Source organism: Neopelma chrysocephalum, unplaced genomic scaffold (assembly GCF_003984885.1).
Source record: "Neopelma chrysocephalum unplaced genomic scaffold, ASM398488v2 Primary Assembly neopelma1_24, whole genome shotgun sequence".
Classification (NCBI taxonomy): Eukaryota; Metazoa; Chordata; class Aves; order Passeriformes; family Pipridae; genus Neopelma; species Neopelma chrysocephalum.
The window spans coordinates 42438707-42446150 of NW_020897693.1; positions in this window are offsets into that span (position 1 = coordinate 42438707).

Consider the following 7444-nt stretch of genomic DNA (forward strand, 5'->3'; position numbering starts at 1 on the left):
AAGAGAACAATGCCTGCCGTGACCTCAACAATCATCCACTTTGTGTCAATGCAAGGGCATAAAGCAACAAGCACAGAGCCAAGTCCAAGATCTACAGTTAGACAGGCAGTCCCTACATATAGGGTTTGGCTCGAACTCCCTCCCAATGCCAGAGTGATAGACACACCCACATCAATGACTGGAGAGAGATTTACTTAAGTGAGGCATGCAGGGCCAGTACAGCAGGATAGAACACAGCGCCATACAAAATACACCCTGCCATACAAAACTCTGTAACTATTTGAAGAAGTTCCTATTAACCTCTTGCTTCATCCTCTGTACCACCCTGAAGGAATGTGTTTATGGCAGAAGTTAACAGGCCTGCCTACACCCTTGTCATGGGGGAAGGCACAGCCCAAAGAGCGTGAAAAGAGGTCAAGCCACAAGATAAAGCCCACAACAGAAACAAATGGCTAAAATACATGCCAATGCCAGCTTCAAAGGAGTTAAAGCAATGTAAGGCACAAACAACATGAGGCCCAAAGATAACATCTGATGTAGCAAATGCCCATAACTTAACTGTTGGCATTATGGTGACAGATGAAGTGCACCATATGCTTCTTAACATGCAAAGGAGTGCACAGTTGTCACTGATTATTCCAGTGACAACTCCAGATCAATAGGACTTGGGTGAAGACTGATATATACCTGGACAGCTGGGAAAACAGTGCTTCCTCTTCCTGTGTGTTCCAACCTCCACCTGCTTTTATAGCATGATTTGTCTTGATCTCCATCATATACTTCCTCATCACTTCCCTTTTACAATGTGTAACTTCTCACTCTCCCTCAGATTATTCCCTCACTTGAGCTTGCTTTGACCACTCCCATTATAAAAGTATCCCACTTGAGCCAATTTACTCCATCTTCTTTTCAATCTGGAGCTCTTTGAACACAACCTTTATAGTTTCTACCTGGGGCTTCTCTCCTTGTGTGGTTCTTTCTTTTTGCAACTGAAGCTGTTTTTACCAGAATATTTAATAATTCTTCTGTAGCCCAAGAGGTACATCAGTAACCTGTGATTTATGGGAAAGGAAGGAAGAAGTCTGTGTACAACATATACATTCTAGTTGATGTTACACAGTTGTTATAAAACTCTTGAATCATGGAAGACCTCATTATATGGGGAATCCACCATTTGTTTACAAAGGCTTCATCACATCTCTCCCAGACAAAGCACAATAATGGGTTGTTATAACTTTAATGATAACCTGTTCAGAGAGCTCTGGCACAATTAGTTGGATGAAGTCTAAAGAAATCAGCTGAATAACTACTCTGCATGAAATGCAGAGCAGAGTAAAGGAAACCAGGCCTTGAAGGAAGGAAATCAGATTCAGAGGCTGGATAGAGTGACATTTATAATGAACAGGAAGCTTGGGCAGGAGTGATGTGTTCTGCATAGCCGCAGAAACTTAGCCCTAAATTAATACAAACTAAGGAAAATATAAGGAACAGGGCATCCAAAGGCTTGAGGGCAAAAGGCAGTCTTGTTCTTTTTAGATTTTTAGGACTTCCTCTAGTTTGTTTCTGACCTCCTTAATTATTCCTTCAGTACATCCCTCAAAGACAACATCCTGCAATGAAGTCTAGTTGAACATCTGGTTTTAGGCGAACTGATAGCTGAAGTTACAAACACTTGATCCTTCACAAAACAAATCCTTGAGGAATCTAGTCAATGCATCACCCTTCCATTTTAAAATCTTCAGTTAAACTTATGCAATACAGGTAATCTCCATAGTTCATTAGCCGGTTGAACTCCAAGGTTCAACATCTACAATGTCTTCCAGATGACTCAGTGTTCTAAAATCTTTTCCTACAGCATGTTTAAGTAAATTTGTTTTGGACAATAGCTCTCTTAAGAAACCAGTTCTCCTTCAGAGGGTCTCTTTCAGTGTACATAACATCTGTTGATATTAACTCTGTCTAACCATCCTCTGTTATTCTGTTTGTGTCATTACCTTTAAGAATTTCAGCCCCATAGGAATCCAGGGAAATCACAAGAAGAATATGATCACCACTTAGCTGAAAATAGAGCTTTTGATCTCAGTTATAGGGAGTTCATGATGTAACCCTTATCTTAAAAAACTTGTCTGGGACCTTATATAATCACTCCTTCAATTTCTGATGGGGATTTTAAAGAATACTGGCTTTGGTCTCTTTCATATCTGTGCCTCATTCTAGGGTTTTTCATCCACAAACAAAGGCAGCTACACTATTATTGAATCTCATGTCTGCCCCTTTTAGCTAAGCTGAAATGTTAGCCTGTCTCTCTGTCATCTCTTCATTGCCTAGTCTCCACATTGAGTTCAGTACAGTAAGATAAAAACTCTTAAATATTCTTCAAAAGGAATTTTCACTACTGCCTACTATGCTCGTATCAGAGAGGGTGCAGCTTTAGTTGGAAATGTCTGCACAGCCATGAGGACTTGACACTACTGGTAGACAGGGAAGAGCACACCACATCAGCTAAAACTAGCACAGAGTTTAAAACTGCCCTACCTTTACTCTCAGGAAACATGTGCCTGGATTCATAACCTACTTCTTTTCCTCGCATCTCCTTAACTAGACACAACCAGTCTAGTTCAAGGCCTGCAGATTTTTTTTATGTAACCTACCTACACTGTTGTCCATGCACACAAAAATTTACCCAAGTATACTACCAAGCCCTTGCCTGTTCCTGACAAATGTACTCCTTCAAGGGTTTTTTAAAAATGTCACACTGCCCTTCCCCACACATCACTCAACTCTCTCATCCTTTTAATTATATCAAATATAAACTCTTTATCTTCTTTTCAGAGTCTTGTCTAGTCTTTCTACTCCCTAAATCTCTCATTCAGTGTCTAAGGACAACTCTTGCCCTATTATTCCCACATAACACTTTCAAACAAGCACTTTAATGTATTCTCCCATCTTGACACCAATGTTTTGAGAACGTTTCCTGTAATTATTGACACAAACATTTAGCCATAAAGAAAATTAAAAAATGATTCTATAAATAAATTAGCAATGGAGAGCTTAGGAGAACCTCCATTCTTTATTGGATGTGGGGGAAAACAGGAATAAGGAAAAGGCTTGAGGCACTTTGTGCCTTCTTTGTCTCAGTTGTTGATAGTAAGACCAGTTGATCTCAGGCTACCCAGACCCCTGAGCTGCAAGACAGGGATGGGGAGCAGAACAAAGTCCCCACAACCAAAGGGAAGATGGTCAGCAACCTGCTACACCACTTAGAAACACACACGTCTATGGGGCTGGATGGAATCCACCCAAGGATACTGAGGGAGCTGGTGGAAGAGCTCACCAAACCCCTTTCAGTCATTTATCAGCAGTTCTGGCTGACCAGGGAGGTCCCAGACAACGAGAGATTGGTAAATGCGATGCCCATCTGCAAGAAGGTCCAGAAGAATGATCTGGGACAGTACAGGATAGTCAGCGTGACCTCAATGCTGGGGAAGGTTATGGAGCAGATCATCATGTGTGCCGTGACACAGCATGCAGTGGACAACTGAGTGATCAGGCCCAGCCAGCATGGGTTTACGAAAGGCAGGTCCTGCTTGACCAACCTGACCTCCTTCTCTGACAAGATGACCAGCTGAGTGAATAAGGGAATGGCTGTGGATATTTCCTACCTGGACTCTAGTAAAACCTTTGACACTGTCTCCCAGAGCACTCTCCTGGACAAATGGGGTGCTTGTGGTTTGGATGGGTATACTCTTCACTTGTTGAGAAACTATCGGGATGGCTGAGCTCAAAGAATTGCAGTGGTGAATAGAGTTAGATCCAGCTGATGGTCAGTTACAAGTGGCATTCCCCAGGGCTAAGTATTGGGGCCAGTATACTTCTCAATGATTTGGACAAGGGAATCTAGGGCACTCTCAGTCAGTTTGCAGATGATGTCAGGTTGGGCATAAGTGTTGATCATCTGGAGGAAAGGAAGGCTCTGCAGAGGGATCTGGACAGACTGGATTGATGGACCAAGACCAATGGTTTGAGGTTCAACAAGGCCAAGTGCTGAGTCACAACAATCCCCTGCAGTGCTACAGGCTGGGGGAGAGTGACTGAAAAGCTGCCTGAAGGAAAAGGACCTGGAGATGCTGGTTGACCACAGCTGAACATGAGCCAGAACAGGCCAAGAAGGCCAATGGCATCCTGGCCTGTATCAGAAATATTGTGGCCAGCAGGACCAGGGCAGTGACTGAAATGCTCTGCAGTGGTGTGGCCACATCTCAAATCCTGTGTTCAGTTTTTGGTCCCTCGTTACAAGAAAGATATTGAGGTGCTGGAGTGTGTCCAGAAAAGGGCAATGAAGCTGGTGAAGGGTCTGGAGCACAAGTCTTCCAAGGAGTGGCTGAGGGAGATAGGGGTCTTTAGCCTGGAGAAAAGGAGGCTGAGCGGGGACTTTATTGCTCTCTACAACTACCTGAAAGGTGGTGGTGGGGGTCATTCTTTTCTCCCAAATAACAAGCAATATGTCAAGAGGAAATGGCCTCAAGTTGCACCAGGGGAGGTTTAGATTGGATATTAGGAAAAATTTCTTCACTGAAAGGATTGTCAAGCATTGGAACAGGCTGTCCAGCAAAGTGGTGGCATTATCATCTCTGGATGTGCAGAGATGTGCAGATGTGGCACTTACGGACGTGGTTTAATGGTGTACTTGGCAATGTTAGGTTAATGGTTCAGCTTGATGATCTTAAGGGTCTTTTCTAACTTCAAAAATTCTATTATTTAGTTGTTCTTTTTTAGATCTTCCTTATACTTTCCTTTGTTATAATGCTACTATGGTAGAGAAGAGACATTATGCTGTTCATATATTTGCAATGTTCACTCTGTGAGAATGGTGCCAATCACGCTAGTCAGTAGTCTCATTGCTGCTGCTGCTCATCAGTCTACCAATGTTCATCTTTCCTCTTTTCTCTACTAAAACTGAAAGTTCCTAGGCACAGTTTTTTGTGTGTATTGGTGATTAGCAAAGTCAGAACCAAGAAATGATGAGATATCATTACACAGTACAAGATGCAGGGCCCGAGGAACAACTAATTTGAGCAAGTGTGCTAAACACATATGGCACAAGAACCATACTTGATTTCACTGAAGACAGAAAGGGAAATTACTGATACCAATATTGCAAGATGGCATCCTTAAGCACTCGAAAGCAGTAACAACATCCAGATGAGCAAGCATCTTTGTGATTCATTCCTACCTGCTTGTTGATAAAGAATATTACAGGCCGCTATTGTGATTATCACCTTCTCTGCCAAAGGTCAGTAAGAATTCCACCCTCACTTAAGCTTGACGGTGAGTGAAATATGGTCAAAAGAAACATGAATGTGACAAGTTCTTACACTGCTGCAGTTGACCACCAAAATGACCCTGACTTCTCTGCACATTCTCCTCCTCTGTGGTTTGCTAAATACTTTGTTCTTTCGTATATTATATTTTTACTTGTTTCTACATGAATGTACATGGGATGTCACAATATCCTTGTCCAACACAGTACTATCTTCTCAGATCTTTCCTAAGGCCCCACATTTTCCATCTACACGTGACAATGCTTGCTTAATACATGGTCTTACTGTATTGAGCTTCGTGTTTGCATTCCTTTCAGTTTTTGTTTTTCTAATTCATTTGAGAACCTGCCTAATAGTGGGTTACAAATTCACTGGGTCAGGTATTTTGCACCTCATTTGCTGGGTGCTTTGTTCAAATTCTATGCAAATGGTAAAAAGCTACCACCACCATAATACTAATAAATGCAAATTAAATGCCGTTCCAGGAACTATTCCCTCAGAATAATAAGTTAACATTTATGTAGTACTTCCACTCCATCCCACAGACTGCAAATACATTAGTTAATTAATTGAGGCCAAATAAGAATGCCCTAATTAGCCAAGCCCAGGTTGCTCTTAATGGTGATGGGGCTACCAACAAAATGAAGGCATTTGTGATTCCAAGAATGCACCCATTTCTGTTTCACTGGATGGAAGGAAAATATTTTATATGCATAGAATGGTTGGTCTTACGGCAGCACTAACTCCACACAGAATTGCAAAGAAGACAGGAAATTAACAGAATGAGTTTGTATCTTCATTCAGCAGCTGACAGCCACTACATGTGATCTATAGAAACAGTGTCTGAACAACATGGCAAAGTTCAGTTGTTTTAGTCTTTCATAAACAGAGGTACAACAGAGAGACAAACTATTGTATGTGGCACACATCATATATAGGTACTGAGTTGCAGTCACTATGGAACCATACATCATCCAGGATATACACTAATCCTATCCTATGCTTGGAAACTTACAGAAAACAGAGTAATTGTTTCTGCTGACCATGACCTAGCAATGACCATCTATGCCTTTATTTTTCAGGTACCTTTTATCTTAGTCAGTTAAGAGGCTGAACAGCCAACAAGCTAATGAGTCTTATCACTTTTAAGAAACCAGGCTCTTTACTTACAAAGCTGATTGCATCAAATCAGCTATATATAGCTAATTGGACTATATGCTATATCAAATACAAATCAAATTAATCATCTGCTTAGAGCACCACAGTCTCCGTAAGCAATATCCTCCATGGCAACAATGTGTCTTTGTCACTGTGCTACCTCCTGAGTGAGTCTAAGCCAATCTTATGTGGGATGTAACAACTGAAAATAAGGAATACTGCAAAAGATCAGAGAGAACAGGAGTGATTCAGTTCCAAATTTCTCACCGAAACAAATGCTACAGTTTGCATTAGAGAACAATATTTCCAATTGTGCTGTCATCACTTTATACACTATCCTCATGTTTGGTATATGCACAGTTACACAGGTGACAAGGAAGGTCATGCTACTATGCCACTGCAAAAAAAAGGTTTCCTCTGCAGAGACCTTTTTTCAGTGTCACAAACAAACTAACTCAGGACTGCCCATGCACTGTCAGCTATGTGCAAGCCTCCCATTTACAGCAACTTTACTCAAAAACCTTGATGTGGCACACACAGTAGCTGTATGTCTGCCCAGGGAAGGTATATGTGTGCACAAGTGGCTGACATATCTTGTGTCCTAACTCATCCATCATAGGTATACCCATGCAAAACTTTTGAATCCCAGGAGTACCAATATGACTAAGAACAAAGGGATAAATTCTGTGTTATGCCTTAGACTGTTGAAATTTAAGGAAAAAAATACCTAAAGCAATTATAACAACTTCTGAGTACCTCTTGCAGCCAGAGTGATCCTCTAGGATGATTAGGAGGCTTTTTTCACCTGTCACAACCTCAGAAAAGCTGTCATCCAAATGTTTCCCACTCCACTTTCCTTTGCTTCTTTCCAATATTTGCTTTTCTCCTCTGCCAGAGAACAGCTAACTGGAAGCTGAAAGCAAGCAATGTGTGCCTTGTCCAGGTTGCTCCAAATAATAAGAATT